This window comes from Thalassophryne amazonica, chromosome 1, assembly GCF_902500255.1.
Source record: "Thalassophryne amazonica chromosome 1, fThaAma1.1, whole genome shotgun sequence".
Classification (NCBI taxonomy): Eukaryota; Metazoa; Chordata; class Actinopteri; order Batrachoidiformes; family Batrachoididae; genus Thalassophryne; species Thalassophryne amazonica.
The window spans coordinates 173,264,508-173,289,556 of NC_047103.1; the positions used below are offsets into that span (position 1 = coordinate 173,264,508).

The window sequence follows — 25,049 nt, forward strand, 5'->3', positions numbered from 1 at the left end:
GGACCTGAAAACAAATAAAGAATGAATTTAGAAACCTGACATGTTGGTCCAGTGTCAGCCTGGTCAGCTTTCTTATGGATCAATGAAATGATGAACTCAGGGATCCTAAATGATGCAGTATTCTTCAGCATTCAGCTGGACGAACTTGGCAGCCATCCAGCCCCAGTCACACGAAGGAAACACGAGGAACTGATTCGATACGTTCGTGTTTGTTTTTCTTCAACAAGTCATTTTCCACCCCGTCAGCTGATCTCCTCCAAGTCCATCTGAAAGTACTGACATGTTCAAAACTTTGAGCAGACATCAGCTGGACAACTTTGCTGCTGCTCATGCGTTTTTTGTTTTGGATTGTTTGTTTTTTGCCATTTTGTCCTCTGCATGTCATTTATTTGTCTTGATGTCCAGCTGTTCATTCTGGAGTTCTGATTGGTCAAAGGTCCAGCAAGTGGAGAACCAACTGAGAAACAGACAGCGACACACTCTCTGTCTGTCTGTCTCTCTGTCTGTCTCTGTCTGAATTTGAATTTTAAAACACAACTTTATTTACAACAATTGAGTTTCATCACTTCCATAGTTTTTTTTGTTGTTTTTATGTCCGCACCCACCAATGTGGTCTCTGCCGACAGGCATCAGAAATGGAGCACCAAGCTCCCATTTTGCACAGATGAGAGAATGTCATTTATGCACCATGTGTCTCTGAAGGTGTCCACATTGTCAGTAAGAGCATGAAACTGGAAGTCCACTCTGGTCCGGGCTGCCAAGAGTCCCTGCAGCATAAACTCAGGGTCCACTGACCCCTGAGCTAAAACACAGCTTTTCCGAGTCTTCCAGATGGCCAACTTGGCGAGTCCACAAAGCAAATTAATTAAAACATGCAACTTCCTGGATTGTGTGCGATATTTTGGACAAAAATAAGCAAGTCCATAATGAATGACAAACCAAGCCCAGGAAACCACCTCCCCAGCAACCCAAACAGCCCTGACAACCGGCGACACTGTGCAAAAACATGGTCCACAGTTTCCCTAAGTGGACAAAAAGGACAAACCCCATCAACCCCTGGATCCAGGTGCGCCAGATACCTGTTTGTAGCCAGAAGCCCATGTACAATCCTCCACTGAAGGTCCCCTGCACGTTTGTCGACCGGGGGTTTGTACAGGCTTTGCCAGCACCCCACAGGAGACAAGGCAGCACCAAAAAACTCGGACCACTTTGACGCCGCCAACCCTGCCAAAGAGCATAAGTGTGCCACTTTGACACAGGTAAAATAGAGAGCTTTCTTGCTGATGCTCTCAAACTCTACCAAAGCAGGTGTCCTGAAAGACAGGAGAGCCCCCTGCTCCTCCTGCCATGCCCCCACAGCAGGCAAGATAGTCAGAGAGGGGAACACGTACTCACAGTCATCATCCCACTGGTCAGACAGAGTACGGTTCTCAGCAAATGCTCTGTGGGGCCCTGGCAGGGAAGCACAAACCTCCTCCACCACCTTGAGCAGCATCCTGGAGGACCGAACTCCTGCCGAGTCCACCAGCCTCACAACAGACGTGTGCAGTAGATGGCCCAATTTGGTGCACCCCGCCTCCCTCAGGCGGGACCGCAAAGTGGCAGATGACAATCCAGGAGAGCTAACAAGGTCATTGAAGAAAAGAGACTCCTCAAACAGCCACATCCCTGGTGTGCCGACATTGTCCCTGCACACAGAGAGGACCTGCCATAGAACCAACTGGTAAAAGCCGAGGTGCGCATCCCGATGACTTCCGCCGATGTAGGAGGAACAGATGTTTGTCATACCCAAGACCTGCCTCCTTCCTCAGTAGGATACATGCTGTATCCTGCCAGCTCAATCTGAGGTGTACAACAGTCTCTGAACAGACTGCAACCTGAAGGTTGACACCTGAGCAGAAATGTCCACCAGCCCCTGTCCTCCTTCATGAAGCAGCATGCACAATATGGGAGCTCTGATCCAGTGATGACCTGACCATAAAAACTCCACCAGTAACTGCTGCAACTGCTTCATAAGGCCCTATGGTGCAGGGAGGAGAGACAGTTTGTGCCACAGCGCCGAAGCGACCAAGTTATTAGCGACCGGAACTCACCCCCTTTTGGACATCTGGGGCAGCAACCATTGCCATTTAGACAGTCTGGCACACACCTTCTCCACCAAGCCTGCCCAATTCCTCTGACGATACCCATCTGTCCCCAGAAACACACCCAGAATTTTAAAACCCTTCACTCCCCATTGCATACCATGTGGCAGACAGGGAACAGCCCCTTCCTGCCACCTCCCATCAGGACAGCCTCACTCTTTTCGCAGTTCACTCTTGCAGAGGTTCCCATCTCATAGAGCCGTAAACTGTCTAACAACCCATCATCTGCCTGATTCGTGACAAAAACCGTGATGTCATCTGCATAAGCAGAGAGCACCAGGGGAGAAGACAGTTGAAAACCCGGCAAAACAAGGCCAGACAGCTTGGCCCTAATGCGACACAAGAGTGGCTCAATGGCTAAAGAGCACAGCTGACCTGAGATGGGGGAGCCCTGTCTTATACCCCACGTTACAGGGAATGGGCAGCTCAACCCTCCCCCAACCTTAACCAAACATGAAGCCCCATTATACAATACCCCAACAAATGAAATAAACCCCTCACCAAAGCCTCAAAGTGGAAAACAGAAACCCAAGGCCTCTCAGAAGGTCAGCTGCACAGGCCCCGTCACAGTCCACAGCACCGTAGCGAGCCATGTAGAAGTCCATAGCATGTCTCTGCATCTCCGCCAAATCACTCGTCACCCAGCAAGTAATTCGGCGGAGATGCCTCTTCTCCTGCAGCAGACCACGCTGGTCGGGAGCCCCAGCTGTATGTCAGTTGGCCTGAATGTACATAATGTCCTTCTCAAGTGTTGCCATGGCTACCTTGACCCTAGCTGTAGAATAGGAAGTGTATTGTTGACACAAAACCCGAACCTGAGTTTTTGCCGGCCTCCCACCACTGACTCACTGTCCCAAATGTCCCCTTCCTTCCCCTCCAGAAACCCCAAGAAGATTCAGATAAATTACAAAATGCCCTGTCGTTCAAAAGTTTGGTGTTGAAGTTCCAGTAAGTGTTGAACCTCTGAGTGTGTGAGTGGAATATTTCTGTGGTGATGAGATGATGATCTGAAAAACCAACTGGCTGAATGAAACTCCTGTGTAATCTGTTCCTGAATGAGTGTGACATATAAATCCGGTCAAACCTGGCTGCAGACACCACCCCATCTGAAACCTGAACCCGTGTGTACTGTCTGTCCTGTGGGTGTGTGATCCTCCATGTGTCCAACAAAGCCACCTCATGTAAAAAACCAGCCAGTGAGGAAACCGACTGCAAATGTGGCTCCTCACCAACCCGATCCAGTGACATATCCACAGTACAATTAAAGTCACCCCTCAACACCAAAGACTCACGAGGATCCTGCTGCACTAAAATGTCCCTCACCCATTTGAATAACCCCACCCACTCCGAGCCCTCGCTGTGTACGTAAATATTCGTAAACACCATGGTCAACAGAACCCGACCCTAAACGATCTCAGTGGTGGATAAAACAGTGATGTTAAGTTGAGGAGAAAACAAAACCGCCACTCCAGCACTGATGTTGGAGCCATGACTTTGATAAAACTGTCCCCTCCACCACCGAGCCCAGTCCACTTCATTATCGGCATCAGAGTGAATCTCCTGCAGGAACAACACATTTGTTCAAAGAGCTCAGAGACCAAAGTCCTCCTCCGGCCGTCCCTGCCACCGTTCATGTTCAAGAGCGCACCTACAGATGCTGCATGTGTATTGAGTGGACAGAGAACAGAGAGAAAGACAGACAGAGAAGACAGAACACCTGGTGAGACACACTCAGACTCTGTTTGGTGGATTTATGACCCCTGAGACCTCGTCCCTGTTTGGACAGAGATTCCTTCCCCAAAGTAGTGATGTGTTTCCTGAGTCTGTAGGAGAGACTTCTTCTCATCCAGCAGGTCCAAGCTAATAAGCTTCCTCAACACTTCAACAGATTTAACAAATTTCTCCGTGTCTGGAAAATAATCTGCAACTTTCACTGATTTACCAAATGAATCATCCAGGAAGCTGTTGATGTCATGCAGCGTGTACAGACCACTGCTGTGAGAGAAGGAACCGGTGGTGGACATGCTGGAGTCTGAATCATAATCCATGTTGTCATCATTAATGCTTTGACTCCGTGGGGGTTTGGGGTCCGCTGGGCCCGGTGTCTCCCCGTCAGCCCGTTCACCCTGTCCAACGGTGACCGAGGACCCACCCACAGCAGAAACATCAGAGTTGCAGAAGGAGAGACAGAAACATCAACCGGACCGACCTCAGAACCGTCAGTCACTGCAGCTTCAGTCAACCCAGAATGTTGATTTGTCAGCTGATCAGCAGTTACACTGACAGCTTCACGCTCAGAGACAACCTGCTACAGAGAAACTGCCTCCTCCTGCACACTGGGCCCTCCCCCCGACCAGACACCGACACCGGGTCCCCAAGCCCAGAGGCCCTGGAACCGGACCCAAGGCCACCGACAACCGATGCCCAAACAACGCGTTTGTGACCGACGTCCCCACATTCAAAACACTTTATGCTTCCTGAAATGGCATAAACCATGTAAAAAGAGTCTTCATATTTGACTCTGAAGGACACGTCCAGAGTCTGGGTCAGACAGTTCAGGAACATGAACATCTGACGACAGAAGGATTGAATGTGGCAAAGTTTCTTACTGTTACAGCTGTCTCTCTCTCTGTCTCTCTCTCCATCGCATCTCACAGGTGTGACATATCAAGATGCTGATTAGACAGCAGGATTATTGCACAGGTGTGCCTTAGGTCGGCCACAGTAAAAGGACACTCTTGACTTCCGGTAATGGCCGCGAACTAAACAGACGTGAGTGACTTTGCTCTGATCATTTTGTATAAAATCCTGCTGCAAATTGATTTGCTAACACCCTAACCCTAACAATAAGAAATATACTCAAAACCTGGATTAATCTTTTTAGTCACATAGCACTACTATTATTCTGAACACTACTGTATTAAATCCAGTGGTGGGCACAGTTCCGATAATCCGATAACCGATAATTATTGAAGTTAAAGTTTTCATTTTTGGATTATCTTTTCAGATAACTTTGAAAACCATTATCGGACTAATTATCTTCCGATAAATTTTTGTCAGATAATTTTCAGACCGTTAATGTGTTAAACAAAGGTTAACAGATGTGTAGTTCTACCCTCTGCAAACAGAGGAGAACTATTTGTAGAAGAAACCACTCTATCCTCTGCAGGCAAAGGAGAACTGATCTTTTAACCCCATACTGATATACGGCCAATATCACCCAAGTCATCCAGGGGCATACATTTTTAATTTATGGTTCAAATTTTAGCCAAACTAATTTCAGACAAGTTATACAAATTAACATCACATCTGAAGTTTTATAAAGAAAATATCAGATATATGTTTAGTTTTGAAGTAATGTGCTAATTTTAAGGTTTTAGTGTGGACATTCTGTGTCCAGGTGCATTATGGGTGATAGGGGAATCTCAGTATGTTCACGACAGGAGAAATGCATTTCAGACACTCTGATCAGGCTCCAGCATTAAACTCTAGTGCCTAAAACTCTCGTGAATATATTTTCTGGGTTTATAGACGTTGTTATTGTGTTTGTATTTATTAAATTCCACACATCTTAAACATAGCAAGTAGTAACACAGATTATCTGGAATTTTGTTTTGGCAAGTTTTCAAGGTCTCTACTGCCATCTATTGGCCAGTAGTGTTCATGGCAGTATTCAAACTGAAGCTGGGCTGATATTTTCAATCACTGTACTCGGTTCCAGCTCAAACTGTACCACAGAACCGCACGGTGTAAAAGTTCAGAGCGCACAATTTATGTTCTCACACATTGTATGTTCAAAAACCACACGTTGGACTTGTGTTTCCAGAAGCATAACGTAAACAGAAGCTTTTTTTTTTTCAAACTTAATTTACAAAAACTCTCGATGGGAGACATCAAAGTATAAAAAAAAAAAACAACAATAAAAAAACATTACAAGACAGGTCTGCGGTGTTTGCACAGGCACAGTGATAGAGGTTGGACGCTTGTAGCTCTTCAGCAGCGGGATACCCTCACGACGGCAGACCAGAATATCAAACAGGTTTGATATTCATCTGATCATATGATCGCCGATCAGGAGGTGGTCGTGAAAGGTTAAACGCAGCTCGTTACTCCATGTATACTAAACGATGCAGGACGCATGATTAACCTGAAACTCGGTGAGATCCAAAAAATTCTCGCACAAATGAAAAATCAGCTGAAAAACGGCCAAAACTCGCACTGGCACCAGTAGATTGTGGCAGTGTTCTATTTATTTTGACACCGGTTATATCAAACGGTTATCTAATTACAACTTGGCTTTTTTTGTTTGTTTTTTTGAAAATGCCTTTTTTACAAATAAAAAATGGCATATTTTACAAAAGCACATTTATCTGTAAACACCAACACATGACACACGTCACATTAACGTGTTGGTTTACATAGAATTAATCATGCAATCCTTGTGAGCAGAGGCACATTTTACCCAGAATGCCATCTGATGAATTATTGGCACAAAACTGGGAAGGAGTGTACCAAGAAAACAATGTGGACAGTGCATATGAAATATTTCTGAAGGCATTTAATTTCAACTTTCAATTTCAATTTATTAATTTATATAGCACTATCTCACAACATAGTCGCCCCAAGGTGCTTCACATAACACAAGTTATGTTTAACCCAGGTTCCAAATCCTGTCTATTCCTCCTCTGCCTTTATTTTTCTCTCTCTCTCTCTCTCTCTTTCTACACTCTCTGTTCCTTTTGGTAATCTCACGTTATTTATAATAATAATAGTAGCCATTCTCACAGGGGGTTGGAGATACGTCTCTCTGACCAATCAGAGATCACAGTTCCAGTGACATCACAGGGCCACTTATGCAGCTGCGGCCAATTGAGAGTGCTTATTTACTCGCGGGTAGAGTGAATGGGGAAACTCTGTGGGGATACCGGAGGGAGCAGAGCTGCAGGAGTCTTCTACCACGACCTACGCTGGGTTACAAAACATCTGCGTGAAGTATAAACTGCCGAAGGGGGCCACGATTTTTGATGGCGAGCCAAAGAAGGAGCTGGCGCCGAGCCTAAAGACCTGTACTTTTCAAGTGTGAAGATAGAGCCACTCCTGCCAGTCTGGTAGGGGGCTCCTTGCAGCCCACAAATTAGTTCCACACACTCTATGAGCATCAAGCCCACTTCTCCACCTCACACATTTGCCCCACAGATTTTTGCACTGAGCCCCTCTGGATAATTTTTTTTTCTGCTCACAGAATGGGTTTAATGGAAAAGCACTATATACATGCAGTCCATTTACCATTAAGGGGAGGTGATGGTCTTGTGGTTAAGGTGTTGGGCTTGAGTCCAGAAGATGAACTTTGAGTGGGTGGGAAAATTTATTCTGTTGGACTGTTGGGAATTTACCTGGAACTGGATTTTGTTGTCGTTATCCACAATTTCTGAATTACAGTTACAGATCTGTTGAGAATTTAATTATTTCTGTCGTGCGCGCTTGTGAATGGCCATTCGAATTTAAGTGCTTATTATATGTTTTGTTTGTTTGTTTTGTTTTGTTTTTCTCTTTGCATTTAAAAGAAAAATATATGGTACCAACCAAGCTAAACTTTCACCCTCTGTCTGATCTTCTGGTACACTAGCCCATATATATATATATATATATATATATATATATATATATATATATATATATATATATATATATATATATATATATATATAGCTAGACACATATGTGCTACATATGGCAACACAAAGTAATTTAAAATCACAAGGGCACAATAAAAGGTAAAACACAGTAGAATAAAAAGAAATTACAAAGTAAACATAAAAACAGAATAGATTAATAATAAAACAGTCTAAAAAAAGTGGTCTTCAGTCTTGATTTAAAAGTCTCCACCGTGTCAGACTGCCGAATAACTGCAGGTAGATTGTTCCAAAGAGTAGGGCCACGGTAGGAGAAGGCTCTTTTTTCTTCAGACTTTTTATTCACCCTTGGAACACAAAAAAGCCCTGCGCCCTGCGAACGCAAGGGCCACTCAGGTATGTAGGGCTTAACCAAGTCAGCCAGGTAGGAAGGTGCCAGTCCATGAACAATTTTATAGACCAGCAACAGGACTTTAATATCCAATCTGGCAGAAACAGGAAGCCAATGAAGGGATGCCAGAATGGGTGTAATGTGGTCAAACTTTCTACTTTGTGTTGTGAAAGTGTAGGAACACGGACCCACAACAGGGGGCGCAATGAATGGACAATGGAGGAAGTAAAAAACAAGATTTACTACTGAAACAAGCACGAGTAGTATAACAAACACAATGTTTAGGGTCGAATCCGCTGGTGTCGTGTGGGCAGGCTCGAAGATAGGAGACGTCCGTCTCAGTCGAACCGGAACCACCCAGATCTCCACTGCCACCGAACCCTGGAAATACTGGAACCGCCAAGTCCCGAATTCCCAGGTGGCCACTGCCTCCGCTCGTCGGATCCGGTACTGCTGGCAGGAGAGAGCAAGAACACACAGGAGTGGATGAACGCACCCAGTACAGAGAGGGGAGAAGCCGCCTCCACCTCTTGGCAAAGTTCAGCAGGAAGGTGAGTACTTATCCAAAGAAGGAGGGTCTCAGTAGTCACCAGTCCTGAAAGGTTTAATAAGTTTGTCAATCACAGAATATGCTGCATAGAATGTTACCTTGGTCTTAGGCGATATCTCGGCACTGAGGTGGAGACGCCGTCCTCCTGATATACCTCGGTGCTGAGTAGAAACAGCTGTGTTTGGTGATGGGTGACAGCTGTCACCCAGATTACTCCCATGATGCGGTAGCGCCCTCTGGTGCCTGGAGCCCGTACTCCAGGCAGGGCGCCCTCTGGTGGTGGTGGGCCAGCAGTACCTCCTCTTCAGTGGCCCACACAACAGGACCCCCCCCTCAACGGGCGCCTCCTGGCGCACGACCGGGCTTGTCCGGATGGCGTCGGTAGAAGTCGGCCAGGAGGGCCGGGTCCAGGATGAAGCCCTTCTTCACCCAGGAGCGCTCCTCGGGGCCGTACCCCTCCCAGTCCACCAGATACTGAAAACCCCGGCCCATCCGACGGACGTCAAGGAGCCGGCGGACAGTCCAAGCCGGTGCTCCGTCGATGATCCGGGCAGGAGGCGGTGCCGGACCCGGGGTGCAGAGGGGTGAGGTGTGAAGAGGCTTGATCCGGGAAACATGGAAAACTGGATGGATCCGCAGTGAGGCCGGAAGCTGGAGCCTCACTGCGGCGGGGTTGATGACCTTGAGGATTTTATACGGTCCGATGTATCGTTCTTGCAGTTTAGGTGAGTCAACCTGTAGGGGAATGTCCTTGGTGGACAACCAGACCTCCTGCCCAGGACGATACTTGGGGGCCGGGGCTCGTCGCCGGTCCTGCATGTTTCTTCGCCCTCCGTCCGGGCCTGCAACAAGGCAGAGCGGGCGCCCGCCACACCCGACGGCACTTCCGTAGGTGGGCCTGGACCGAGGGCACACACCGACCTCTCCCTCATACCACCGGAAACAAGGGGGGCTGATACCCCAAGCACACCTCAACGGGGAGAGGCCGTGGCTGATGACACTTGACTGTTGTGGGCGTACTCGATCCAGGCCAGGTGGGTACTCCAGGCCGTCGGTGTGCCGGCTGTCACACAGCGAAGTGTCTGCTCCAGTTCTTGATTCGCCCCGCTCTGCCTGCCCGTTGGTCTGGGGATGGTACCCAGACGAGAGGCTGACCGTGGCCCCCAGTTCCCGGCAGAAGCTCCTCCAGACATGCGAGGTGAACTGGGGACCGCGATCGGAGACGATGTCTGTTGGTATGCCATGCAGACGGACGACGTGGTGGACCAGGAGGTCCGCTGTCTCCTGGGCCGTAGGGAGCTTCGGGAGGGCCACGAAGTGGGCCGCCTTGGAGAAACGGTCCACTATCGTGAAGATGACAGTGTTTCCCTGGGACGGCGGGAGACCCGTGACGAAATCCAGGCCGATGTGGGACCAGGGGCGATGAGGCACAGGCAATGGCTGTAGTTGCCCTGAGGTCTTTCTATGATCGGCCTTGCCCCTGGCGCAGGTGGTACAGGCCTGGACATAGTCCCGGACGTCGGTCTCCAGGGATGCCCACCAGAAGCGTTGCCGGACGACTGCCACGGTCCTTCGCACCCCTGGGTGACAGGAGAGCTTAGAACCGTGACAGAAGTCCAGGACTGCGGCCCTAGCTTCTGGTGGGACGTACAGTCTGTTTTTTGGTCCGTTTCCGGGGTCCGGGACACGGGTCAGGGCCTCCCGGACGGTCTTCTCCACGTCCCAGGTGAGGGCGGCCATGATAGCGGACTCCGGGATGATGGGATCCGGGGGATCCGACGGTTCCGTTTTGACCTCATCTTCGTGCACCCGGGACAACGCATCCGATCTCTGATTCTTGGTCCCGGGGCGGTAGGTAATCCGGAAGTCAAAATGGCCAAAGAACAGTGACCAGCGGGCTTGCCTGGGGTTCAGACGCTTGGCGGTTCTGATGTACTCCAGGTTCCGATGGTCAGTGAAAACCGTGAATGGCACGGCTGTTCCCTCCAACAGATGTCTCCACTCTTCGAGGGCCTTTTTCACAGCAAGGAGTTCCCGATTGCCGACGTCATAATTCCGTTCAGCGGGGGTCAACCTGCGAGAAAAATAGGCACACGGGTGAAGGACCTTATCGGTCTTCCCGCTCTGGGAGAGCACCGCTCCTATCCCTGAGTCCGAGGCGTCCACTTCAACCACTAACTGGCGGCTAGGATCGGGCTGCACCAGAACTGGTGCAGACGAGAAGCGCCGTTTCAACTCCTTGAACGCGGCCTCGCACCGGTCCGACCAGGTGAAGGGAACTTTGGGAGAGGTCAGGGCTGTCAGGGGGCTAACTACCTGACTGTAGCCCTTAATGAACCTCCTATAGAAATTAGCAAAACCGAGGAACTGTTGCAGCTTCCTACGGCTTGTTGGTTGGGGCCAATCTCTCACCGCCCGCAACCTTGGCCGGGTCCGGGGCGACGGAGTTGGAGGAGATGATAAACCCCAGGAAGGACAAAGAAGTGCGGTGGAACTCACACTTCTCGCCCTTCACAAACAGACGGTTCTCCAACAACCGCTGCAGAACCTGACGGACATGCCGGACATGAGTCTCAGGATCCGGGGAAAAGATGAGTATATCGTCTAGATATACGAAGACGAACCGGTGCAGGAAGTCCCGCAAGACATCGTTTACCAACGCTTGAAAAGTCGCGGGAGCATTAGTGAGACCGAACGGCATGACCAGGTACTCAAAATGACCTAAGGGGGTGTTAAATGCCGTCTTCCATTCGTCTCCCTTCCGAATCCGAACCAAATGATACGCATTTCTAAGATCCAGCTTGGTGAAGATTTTGGCTCCATGCAAGGGAGTGAACACTGAATCCAACAAGGGCAACGGGTATCGGTTGCGAACCGTGATCTCGTTCAACCCCCTGTAATCAATGCATGGACGAAGCCCGCCATCTTTTTACCCACAAAAAAGAAACCTGCGCCCATCGGTGAGGTGGAATTCCGGATCAATCCGGCAGCTAATGAGTCCCGGATGTAGGTCTCCATTGATTCGCGTTCCGGCCGTGAGAGGTTGTACAGCCTACTGGACGGGAACTCACTGCCTGGAACCAAATCAATGGCACAATCATACGGGCGGTGGGGAGGAAGCGTGAGAGCCAGATCCTTGCTGAACACGTCAGCGAGGTCATGGTACTCCGCCGGCACCGCCTTCAGATTGGGCGGGACTCGGACCTCCTCCTTAGCTTGGGAGCCGGGAGGAACCGAGGAACCTAGACACTCCCGATGGCAGGTTTCGCTCCACTGAACCACTACCCCGGACGGCCAATCGATCCGGGGATTGTGCTTTAGCATCCAGGGAAAACCCAAAACCACACGGGAGGTGGCCTGAGTCACAAAGAACTCGATCACCTCCCGGTGGTTACCTGACACCACCAGAGTTACTGGGGGTGTCTTATGCGTGATTGGTGGGAGTAGGGAGCCATCTAGTGCCCGAACCTGCACAGGCGAGGTAAGAGCCACCAGAGGGAGCCCTATCTCCCTGGCCCATCTACTGTCAAGCAGATTCCCCTCAGAGCCCGTGTCCACCAGTGCTGGGGCCTTCAGGGTTGAATCCTCAAACAGGATCGTGACTGGGAGTCGTGTAGCAATGTGGGTGTGTCCCACGTGAATGTTTTGACCCACCCCTGGCCCAGTCTCTAGGGGCGGGCGTTTGGCGTTTGACCGCTCGGGGCAGTCTCTCACATGGTGCTCTATTGAACCACAAACAAGACACGCTCCGTGGGTCCATCTCCTCTGTGCATCTGGTGCCCTAAATGTTGCCCTACTCGTGTCCCTAGCTTCGTCAGTAGGGGGAGCTGTGACCCCACGGAGCGCAGGAACAGAGGAGCGTGGGGAGGGCGGAGCTCGATCGGACCCGGAAGGGAGAGGGACGACGCGTGCCTGGCCACGCCCTTCGCCTCGTTCCCGGCGGCGTTCTTCTAACCGGTTGTCGAGTCATGACTAGATTGATGAGCCCATCTAAATCCCGCGGTTCGTCCTTAGCCACCAGGTGCTCTTTTAGGACCAGTGACAGTCCGTTTACAAAGGCAGCGCGGAGGGCAGTGCTATTCCAGCCGGATCTCGCCGCCGCGATGCGGAAGGCGACTGCATAGGCAGCTGCGCTCCGACGCCCCTGTCTTATTGACAGTAGTGCGGTTGAAGCGGACTCTCCTCTGTTGGGATGGTCGAACACTGTTCTGAGCTCCCGTACAAACCCATCGTATGTATGAAGGAGCCGCGAGTGCTGCTCCCAGAGCGCTGTAGCCCAAGCGCGTGCCTCCCCGCGAAGCAGATTTATTACATAAGCTACTTTGCTAGCATCAGTCGCGTACATCACGGGACGCTGTGCGAAGACGAGCGAACACTGCATAAGAAAGTCCGCGCACGTCTCCACACAGCCTCCGTACGGCTCTGGAGGGCTTATGTATGCTTCTGGGGACGGAGGAAGGGACCGTTGAACGACCAGTGGAACGTCACTTTCGCGCGCAGGGTCCTCGGGAGGGAGAGCCGCAGCGGCGCCCGAAGGGCGCGCCTCCACTTGTGCGGCGAGAGCCTCCACCCTGCGGTTTAGGAGAACGTACTGCTCGGTCATTAAATCGATCCGAGAGGTGAAGGCGGTGAGGATCCGCTGCAACTCACCGATTACCCCTCCCGAAGCCTCCGCCGCGCCTTGGTCTTCCATTGGCCGTTCAACAGCCGGTTGACGCCCCTCGGGATCCATGACGCTGGCCGAGATATCCTGTTGTGAAAGTGTAGGAACACGGACCCACAACAGGGGGCGCAATGAATGGACAATGGAGGAAGTAAAAAACAAGATTTACTACTGAAACAAGCACGAGTAGTATAACAAACACAATGTTTAGGGTCGAATCCGCTGGTGTCGTGTGGGCAGGCTCGAAGATAGGAGACGTCCGTCTCAGTCGAACCGGAACCACCCAGATCTCCACTGCCACCGAACCCTGGAAATACTGGAACCGCCAAGTCCCGAATTCCCAGGTGGCCACTGCCTCCGCTCGTCGGATCCGGTACTGCTGGCAGGAGAGAGCAAGAACACACAGGAGTGGATGAACGCACCCAGTACAGAGAGGGGAGAAGCCGCCTCCACCTCTTGGCAAAGTTCAGCAGGAAGGTGAGTACTTATCCAAAGAAGGAGGGTCTCAGTAGTCACCAGTCCTGAAAGGTTTAATAAGTTTGTCAATCACAGAATATGCTGCAGAGAATGTTACCTTGGTCTTAGGCGATATCTCGGCACTGAGGTGGAGACGCCGTCCTCCTGATATACCTCGGTGCTGAGTAGAAACAGCTGTGTTTGGTGATGGGTGACAGCTGTCACCCAGATTACTCCCATGATGCGGTAGCGCCCTCTGGTGCCTGGAGCCCGCACTCCAGGCAGGGCGCCCTCTGGTGGTGGTGGGCCAGCAGTACCTCCTCTTCAGCGGCCCACACAACACTTTGTGTCAAAAGTCTGGCAACAGCATTCTGTACCAGGGTGATTCTTAGACTACGGGCACTTATTATGTCCTTTGATCATATTGTATGAAAAACAGAAAAAAGGGGAAATTTCACACTTTTATAGTTATCTTTACAATGAAAGTGTGTTAAGAAATTTGTTCTAGTAGTCCCTGATGACTTTTTCACCTTTTTTCAGCATCATTATATGCAAATATTGCCGTTTTGTGCTTCCCACACCCAGACTTTTGATCTTCAGTGATAAAAATGAATGGTAAAGAAATGTTTTTTTCTAATGTTTTAAAATATCTCTGAATAAAATATCAGTAAAATAATCAAAACATAATTGGGGTATTCAATGTCATACAACTGTTGTGATTTTTTTTTAAACAAAATGTAGTTGTCCCACACTATTGCCGTAATTTCCACCACAACACTGTAATGTCCCTTTAAACAGTTTGTATGAAAGATTGTTTGGGTAGTTTCTATGGAGATAAACAGTGACATCAGAGCACATGTATATAGTGCCAAATCACAACAAACAGTTGCCCCAAGCTGCTTTATATTGTAAGCAATGGTGTGGTGGAAATTACATTTACAAGGCTAATAGTTCCCGTAGTTAAAGAATCACCCACCAATTGAAGACCCCAAATGTTAGACTGCGGCAGACCAGAAAATAAAGTATTACAATAATCCAATCTGGAAGAAATAAATGCATGGATCAGGGTCTCAGCATCAGCCATAGACAGGATGGGACGAATCCTTGCTATGTTTCGCAGATGGAAGAAAGCTGAGTATTCCATTAACTTTAACTAGTAATGACTTCATGACTTTCTTTGCTAACAAAATTTTAACTATTAGAGAAAAAATTACTCATAACCATCCCAAAGACGTATCGTTATCTTTGGCTGCTTTCAGTGATGCCGGTATTTGGTTAGACTCTTTCTCTCCGATTGTTCTGTCTGAGTTATTTTCATTAGTTACTTCATCCAAACCGTCAACATGTTTATTAGACCCCATTCCTACCAGGCTGCTCAAGGAAGCCCTACCATTATTTAATGCTTCGATCTTAAATATGATCAATCTATCTTTGTTAGTTGGCTATGTACCACAGGCTTTTAAGGTGGCAGTAATTAAACCATTACTTAAAAAGCCATCACTTGACCCAGCTATCTTAGCTAATTATAGGCCAATCTCCAACCTTCCTTTTCTCTCAAAAATTCTTGAAAGGGTAGTTGTAAAACAGCTAACTGATCATCTGCAGAGGAATGGTCTATTTGAAGAGTTTCAGTCAGGTTTCAGAATCCATCATAGTACAGAAACAGCATTAGTGAAGGTTACAAATGATCTTCTTATGGCCTCAGACAGTGGACTTATCTCTGTGCTTGTTCTGTTAGACCTCAGTGCTGCTTTTGATACTGTTGACCATAAAATTTTATTACAGAGATTAGAGAATGCCATAGGTATTAAAGGCACTGCGCTGCGGTGGTTTGAATCATATTTGTCTAATAGATTACAATTTGTTCATGTAAATGGGGAATCTTCTTCACAGACTAAGGTTAATTATGGAGTTCCACAAGGTTCTGTGCTAGGACCAATTTTATTCACTTTATACATGCTTCCCTTAGGCAGTATTATTAGACGGTATTGCTTAAATTTTCATTGTTACGCAGATGATACCCAGCTTTATCTATCCATGAAGCCAGAGGACACACACCAATTAGCTAAACTGCAGGATTGTCTTACAGACATAAAGACATGGATGACCTCTAATATCTGCTTTTAAACTCAGATAAAACTGAAGTTATTGTACTTGGCCCCACAAATCTTAGAAACATGGTGTCTAACCAGATCCTTACTGTGGATGGCATTACCCTGACCTCTAGTAATACTGTGAGAAATCTTGGAGTCATTTTTGATCAGGATATGTCATTCAAAGCGCATATTAAACAAATATGTAGGACTGCTTTTTTGCATTTACGCAATATCTCTAAAATCAGAAAGGTCTTGTCTCAGAGTGATGCTGAAAAACTAATTCATGCATTTATTTCCTCTAGGCTGGACTATTGTAATTCATTATTATCAGGTTGTCCTAAAAGTTCCCTAAAAAGCCATCAGTTAATTCAAAATGCTGCAGCTAGAGTACTGACGGGGACTAGAAGGAGAGAGCATATCTCACCCATATTGGCCTCTCTTCATTGGCTTCCTGTTAATTCTAGAATAGAATTTAAATTCTTCTTCTTACTTATAAGGTTTTGAATAATCAGGTCCCATCTTATCTTAGGGACCTCGTAGTACCATATCACCCCAATAGAGCGCTTCGCTCTCAGACTGCAGGCTTACTTGTAGTTCCTAGGGTTTGTAAGAGTAGAATGGGAGGCAGAGCCTTCAGCTTTCAGGCTCCTCTCCTGTGGAACCAGCTCCCAATTCAGATCAGGGAGACAGACACCCTCTCTACTTTTAAGATTAGGCTTAAAACTTTCCTTTTTGCTAAAGCTTATAGTTAGGGCTGGATCAGGTGACCCTGAACCATCCCTTAGTTATGCTGCTATAGACGTAGACTGCTGGGGGGTTCCATGATGCACTGTTTCTTTCTCTTTTTGCTCTGTATGCACCACTCTGCATTTAATCATTAGTGATCGATCTCTGCTCCCCTCCACAGCATGTCTTTTCCTGGTTCTCTCCCTCAGCCCCAACCAGTCCCAGCAGAAGACTGCCCCTCCCTGAGCCTGGTTCTGCTGGAGGTTTCTTCCTGGTAAAAGGGAGTTTTTCCTTCCCACTGTAGCCAAGTGCTTGCTCACAGGGGGTCGTTTTGACCGTTGGGGTTTTACATAATTATTGTATGGCCTTGCCTTACAATATAAAGCGCCTTGGGGCAACTGTTTGTTGTGATTTGGCGCTATATAAAAAAATTGATTGATTGATTGATTGAAAGCAATCCAATCCAATCCACTTTATTTATATAGCACATTTAAACAACAGAACAGTTTCCAAAGTGCTGCACATAAAATGATTATACAACTATACAAAACAATAAACCCACTCAGATACTAATAAATAAATAAACATAAAAACAATTAAACAATAAATAAAACACTGGGCCAAAGACAACAGAGGACCATACAACTCATGCAGAGCTAAAAGCCAGAGAATAAAAGTGGGTCTTCAGACGAGACTTAAAACACTCCACTGTGGGGGCTGTTTGAACGTGGAGAGGCAGACTGTTCCAGAGTCTGGGCCCAGCCACAGAGAAGGCCCTGTCCCCCCTGGTCTTAAGTCTGGTCCTAGGCACCACAAACTGGAGCTGGCCCTCAGACCTCAGAGCACGCGCTGGGGAGTAAATTTGGAGGAGGTCTACAATATATTGTGGGGCCAGTCCATTTAAAGCTTTAAAAACAAATAATAAAATTTTAAAATCAATTCTAAAATTAACAGGGAGCCAGTGCAAAGACGCAAGAATGGGTGTAATATGTTCATGTTTTTTGCTCCCCGTGAAGAGACGTGCAGCAGCGTTCTGGACTAACTGCAATCTGTGAAGTGTATTTTGATTAATTCCAAAAAAAAGTGAATTGCAGTAGTCCAGGTGTGAAGAAATAAAAGCATGCATGACGTGCTCCAAGTCAGAAAAGGATCAAATTGATTTAATTTTGGTTAAAAGACGAAGCTGATAAAAGCTGGATTTAACAACCGCCTTGACCTGCCTGTCCAGTTTAAGATCAGAGTCCATAATGATGCCAAGGTTGGTGGCTGTGGGCTTCATGTGTTGACTGAGAGGGCCCAGGTCTAATCGAGCTGTGGAACCAACACTGGGCCCAAACACAATCACCTCGGTTTGTTCTCATTTAAGCTAAGAAAGTTTTGAGCCAACCAAGCCTTGACGTCTTCCAGGCACACAAGCAAGGGTGTCAGGGGGCTGCTAGAGTTCTTCTTAATAGGCAAATAAATTTGAGTATCATCTGCATAAAGATGATAAGATATGCCATGCTTTCTAAACACCTGACCTAACGGGAGAAGGTATAGAGTGAAGAGAATAGGCCCAAGAATAGAACCCTGGGGGACTCCACAGTTCAGAGGAACAGAAGACGAGGTGGACTCCCCCAGCCTGACAGTAAATGAACGGCCTGTAAGGTAAGAGTGGAACCAGTCCAAGGCTGTCCCCCTGACACCCACACAGTTCTCAAGAAGAGATAAAAGAGCTGCATGGTCAACTGTGTCGAAGGCAGCAGTCAAGTCTAAAAGCACCAAAACAGGGGAATCACCAGAATCAGTGATTAAAAACAGGTCATTAAAAACCTTTAAAAGTGCAGACTCTGTGCCGTGAAATAATTTATAACCTGACTGAAAACTGTCTAAAATGTTGTTCATTTCTAAAAACTCTTGTAGTTGTACAAGAACAGCTTTTTCCAAAATCTTTGAAATAAAAGGAAGCTTAGATATGGGCCTATAATTAGAGATAACAGAGTTATCAAGACTCGCTTTCTTTAAAAGAGGCTCAACTACAGCCTGCTTACAAAACGCAGGAACTTTTCCTGACACAAGGCTGCTGTTGACCAAAACAACATCAGGGCCGATAGTTTCCCAGACCTCTTTAAAGAGTCGTGGGGGGGATACAGTCTGAGGGACAAAATGAAGGTTTGAGATTTTTAACAATATTTGATAAATCTGAAAATAACACAGGTTCAAACCGGTCTAACACAGCAGAACAGGTGTGAGCCATGATTGAACTGGCCAAAGTGACAGTCATCCCAGCCCTAATACTGGCGACCTTATCACAAAAGAAATTTAAAAAGCAATTACAAACAACTTGAGTTGCTTCCAAAGTGGTGGATTGGCCAGGGTTTAACAAAGATCCAATAGTTTTAAAAAGCACACGAGGTTTGTCCCAGTTATCAGAAATTAGATTGGAAAAGTATTTTGCCTTTTCAGACCTGACCATATTTTGGAATTTTCTCCAACGTTTTTTAAGAATTTGATAGGAGACGGTCAGTCCATCTTTCTTCCATTTGCGCTCCATCCTCCTACACTCACGTCTGGCCTGTCGCACAGTTTCATTCAACCAGGGCTCCTGCCTGGGTTTAGGGTGCATAGGTTTGAGTGGAGCAGTAGTGTTCATAATGGTATTGCATGCCAAAAGAAAAGTAGATGCAATTTGTTCTGTGAAAGCTACATTGTTTTTTGAGGCCACAAAAGGGAGGAGAAATGATCTCCCGCTCCTGGCCTCAGCTGCCGCCGATAGCATGCAGAAACACTGGGTTTATTACTGCTGTCCAAAATAAAATTAAATAACACCGGACGGTGATCAGAGAACACTGCATCCAAAAGCTTAACATTACTGACATCAAAACCATTAGTTAAAAGCAAGTCCAACCTATGAGCAAATATGTGCGTTGCTTCAGTAACATGTTGCATAAAATTAAATGTATCAATCAATTCTAAAAACTCAGTAGCCAAAGGCTTGGACGGACAGCAAACATGAACATTAAAATCACCCAGAAGTAAGATTCGATCATACTGTGGAATAACAGCTGCAAGCAAGTCAGAGAAATCCTTTAAAAAATCTTTGTTGTGCTTGGGTGGGTGATAGATAAGTGCGCACAACACAGGATTGTGGTGTCCCAGTTCAAAGCAGCATAATTCAAATGACGAAAAACATCCAGGCACAATACTTTTATATGCCAAACTGTCTCTGAAAATAGCAGCAATGCCACCACCCCGACCACTGCTTCTTGGAACATTAATGAATGAGCAGTTCGAAGGAACCAGGTCAACAAAAGCTGAGGACTCACCCGCAGAGATCCAAGTCTCAGTCACAAACACTACATCCAAAAAGTGTGTGGAGAAGAAATCCTGCAAAATGAAAGTCTTGTTCATCACGGAACGCACATTAACTAGCGCACAGTTGATAATCTGTGTATTAGCCTCTGAAGCTACCTGGCTAAGGCCTCGGAGGTTGGCGTGGTTTATGCCTGGAGAGACTTCAGCTCAACGTGGCTTGGTGGTATGTACCGTCCAGGGCTCCACATCAAGCGGAGGAACCACAGGATCCTCCAAACTGTGACTGTCCAGCGTTGGGACCAGGAGGCAGAGCTGTGGTCTTATACACCTCTCTGCAGCTTCTCTCCCCCTGCCATCCCCTCATTACCCCATCCCCGTAGAGACGGTGCCTGCTCCCAGACCACCAATAACCAGCAAAAATCTATTTAAGCATAAAAATTCAAAAAGAAAAAATAATATAGCACCTTCAACTGCACCACAGACTAAAACAGTTAAATGTGGTCTATTAAACATTAGGTCTCTCTCTTCTAAGTCCCTGTGGTAAATGATATAATAATTGATCAACATATTGATTTATTCTGCCTAACAGAAACTTGGTTACAGCAGGATGAATATGTTAGTTTAAATGAGTCAACACCCCCGAGTCACACTAACTGTCAGAATGCTCGTAGCACGGGCCGAGGCAGAGGATTAGCAGCAATCTTCCATTCCAGCTTATTAATTAATCAAAAACCCAGACAGAGCTTTAATTCATTTGAAAGCTTGTCTCTTAGTCTTGTCCATCCAAATTGGAAGTCCCAAAAACCAGTTTTATTTGTTATTATCTATCGTCCACCTGGTCATTACTGTGAGTTTCTCTGTGAATTTTCAGACCTTTTGTCTGACTTAGTGCTTAGCTCAGATAAGATAATTATAGTGGGCGATTTTAACATCCACACAGATGCTGAGAATGACAGCCTCAACACTGCATTTAATCTATTATTAGACTCTATTGGCTTTGCTCAAAATGTAAATGAGTCCACCCACCATTTTAATCATATTTTAGATCTTGTTCTGACTTATGGTATGGAAATAGAAGACAACAGTATTCCCTGAAAACTCCCTTCTGTCTGATCATTTTTAATAACATTTACATTTACCCTGTTGGACTACCCTGCAGTGGGGAATAAGTTTCATTACACTAGAAGTCTTTCAGAAAGCGCTGTAACTAGGTTTAAGGATATGATTCCTTCTTTATGTTCTCTAATGCCATATACCAACACAGTGCAGAGTAGCTACCTAAACTCTGTAAGGGAGTTAGAGTATCCCGTCAATAGTTTTACATCCTCATTGAAGACAACTTTGGATGCTGTAGCTCCTCTGAAAAAGAGAGCTTTAAATCAGAAGTGTCTGACTCCGTGGTATAACTCACAAACTCGTAGCTTAAAGCAGATAACCCGTAAGTTGGAGAGGAAATGGCGTCTCACTAATTTAGAAGATCTTCACTTAGCCTGGAAAAAAGAGTTTGTTGCTCTATAAAAAAGCCCTCCGTAAAGCTAGGACATCTTTCTACTCATCACTAATTGAAGAAAATAAGAACAACCCAGGTTTCTTTTCAGCACTGTAGCCAGGCTGACAAAGAGTCAGAGCTCTATTGAGCTGAGTATTCCATTAACTTTAACTAGTAATGACTTCATGACTTTCTTTGCTAACAAAATTTTGACTATTAGAGAAAAAATTACTCATAACCATCCCAAAGATGTATCGTTATCTTTGGCTGCTTTCAGTGATGCCGGTATTTGGTTAGACTCTTTCTCTCCGATTGTTCTGCCTGAGTTATTTTCATTAGTTACTTCATCCAAACCATCAACATGTTTATTAGACCCCATTCCTGCCAGGCTGCTCAAGGAAGTCCTACCATTATTTAATGCTTCAATCTTAAATATGATCAATCTATCTTTGTTAGTTGGTTATGTACCACAGGCCTTTAAGGTGGCAGTAATTAAACCATTACTTAAAAAGCCATCACTTGACCCAGCTATCTTAGCTAATTATAGGCCAATCTCCAACCTTCCTTTTCTCTCAAAGATTCTTGAGAGGGTAGTTGTAAAACAGCTAACTGATCATCTGCAGAGGAATGGTCTATTTGAAGAGTTTCAGTCAGGTTTTAGAATTCATCATAGTACAGAAACAGCATTAGTGAAGGTTACAAATGATCTTCTTATGGCTTCGGACAGTGGACTTATCTCTGTGCTTGTTCTGTTAGACCTCAGTGCTGCTTTTGATACTGTTGACCATAAAATTTTATTACAGAGATTAGAGCATGTCATAGGTATTAAAGGCACTGCGCTGCGGTGGTTTGAATCATATTTGTCTAATAGATTACAGTTTGTTCATGTAAATGGGGAATCTTCTTCACAGACTAAAGTTAATTATGGAGTTCCACAAGGTTCTGTGCTAGGACCAATTTTATTCACTTTATACATGCTTCCCTTGGGCAGTATTATTAGACGGTATTGCTTAAATTTTCATTGTTACGCAGATGATACCCAGCTTTATCTATCCATGAAGCCAGAGGATACACACCAATTAGCTAAACTGCAGGATTGTCTTACAGACATAAAGACATGGATGACCTCTAATTTCCTGCTTTTAAACTCAGATAAAACTGAAGTTATTGTACTTGGCCCCACAAATCTTAGAAGCATGGTGTCTAACCAGATCGTTACTATGGATGGCATTTCCCTGATCTCTAGTAATACTGTGAGAAATCTTGGAGTTATTTTTGATCAGGATATGTCATTCAAAGCGCATATTAAACAAATATGTAGGACTGCCTTTTTGCATTTACGCAATATCTCTAAAATCAGAAGATCTTGTCTCAGAGTGATGCTGAAAAACTAATTCATGCATTTATTTCCTCTAGGCTGGACTATTGTAATTCATTATTATCAGGTTGTCCTAAAAGTTCCCTAAAAAGCCTTCAGTTGGTTCAGAATGCTGCAGCTAGAGTACTGACGGGGACTAGAAGGAGAGTGTTTCTTTCTCTTTTTGCTCTGTATGCACCACTCTGCATTTAATCATTAGTGATTGATCTCTGCTCCCCTCCACAGCATGTCTTTTTCCTGGTTCTCTCCCTCAGCCCCAACCAGTCCCAGCAGAAGACTGCCCCTCCCTGAGCCTGGTTCTGCTGGAGGTTTCTTCCTGTTAAAAGGGAGTTTTTCCTTCCCACTGTAGCCAAGTGCTTGCTCATAGGGGGTTGTTTTGACCGTTGGGGTTTTTCATAATTATTGTATGGCCTTGCCTTACAATATAAAGCGCCTTGGGGCAACTGTTTGTTGTGATTTGGCGCTATATAAGAAAAAAGTTGATTGATTGATTGATTATAAGAAGTAGTTCTAAACAGTTACAATATCCTGAGTATTTTATTGATGAGGATAATGTAATTTGTAATAAAATGATGGGGCTGACAATCTAAATATTTTTTTTTTGTAAATGTGGGACCTGATCTTGCAGGAACAATCTCTGATCCTTTGACAGTTGGGAAAAACATGGATGTGTTGATAGAACGAAATTATAAATTCAATGTTTCTCAAAGTGGTGGAGGAGAAAGAAATATTAGATATTGTTAAAAAAATGTAAAAACAAAACATCAACTGATTATAATGACATTGATATGGCAACAGTAAAAGAGGTGATTGAAGGGATCTCAAAACCTTTAACATACATCTGTAATTTATCATTTCAAACTGGTTCATTCCCAAACAAGATGAAAATAGCCAAAGTCATTCCACTGTACAAAACCGGGAACAAGCATCATTTCAACAACTACAGACCTGTGTCTTTATACATCCATCCATCCATTTTCTTCCGCTTTATCCGGAGTCAGGTCGCGGGGGCAGCAGCTCAAGCAAAGCCGCCCAGACCTCCCAATCCACATACACCTCCCCCAGCTCCTCCGGGGGAACCCCAAGGCGTTCCCAAGCCAGCTGAGAGATGTAGTCCCTCCAGCGTGTCCTGGGTCTTCCCCGGGGCCTCCTCCCAGTGGGACATGCCCGGAACACCTCTCCAGCGAGGCGTCCAGGGGGCATCCGGAAAAGATGCCCGAGCCACTTCAACTGACTCCTTTTGACCTGGAGGAGTCGTCTTTACTTCCGACGTGGAGGAAGTAAAAACCTGTGTCTTTACTTCCACAATTTTCCAAAATGCTGGCAAAAACTCTTTCATAATAGATTGGATATATTCATTAAAAAGCAGAAATTGCTCTCCAATAACCAAAATGGTTTTAGATCAAACAGTACAACATCATTAGCAATAATACAAGCAATTGAAGAAATCACAAATGCCATTGAACAAAATAAATATGCAGTTGGAATATTTATTGACATTAAGAAAGCCTTTGACACAATCAACCATAAAATATTAATTAAAAACCTGGGAGGATATGGCATCAGAGGTACTGTATCAGACTGGGTTAGAAGCTATTTACAACAGAGACAGCAGTTTGTTAAGATGGGTGATGTCAGTTCTGAATGTTTGGACATTGTTTGTGGGGTACCACAGGGGTCAGTGTTGGGGCCCAAACTGCTTATATTGTATATTAATGATATTTGTAAGGTGTCACAGATACTCAAACTGGTGTTGTCTGCTGATTACATGAATATTTTCTGTTCTGGGGAGAATTTAAAATAAAATGGTAGAGGAAATCACTGAAGAAATAAGCAAATTGAAAATATGGTTTGACTGAAACCAGGGGCGTAGGTTTGCATATGGACCATAGGGACAAGTCACAACCAATATTTTGGGATGGCAAAATAGTCCCTACCAATATTTAGCATTTTTGTTTATATAACAAAATCATTCACTATTTTTTTGCGAACTCGATACTATAATTTTAGTCGTCACGTTTTGTGTTTTTGACGTGCCAGAGTGACAGGGTTACCCATGTTGCAATTTCATTGGCTCACGTTCTTCTCACATGGACGTAAACAAAGCGCATCTCGTGGCAGGCAGTGCTTCATTTGTAAAGTGGGAGGTCCCGGAGCGCAGAGGATGGGTGGCTCCGGTGCAATGTTGCCAGATGTACGATAATTATCGTATTTGTACGATAGTTTTGC

General features: G+C 45.9%; 1 long non-coding RNA gene across 1 annotated transcript; it reads left to right on the top strand.

Annotated features, from left to right (window-relative positions):
• Window positions 1-1,536: 1,536 nt before the first annotated feature.
• On the top strand, window positions 1,537-23,773 carry LOC117520944. Its single transcript, XR_004563827.1, has 3 exons — window positions 1,537-1,548; window positions 12,528-12,531; window positions 23,637-23,773. It is a non-coding gene; the product is annotated as an uncharacterized LOC117520944 (long non-coding RNA).
• Window positions 23,774-25,049: the final 1,276 nt, after the last annotated feature.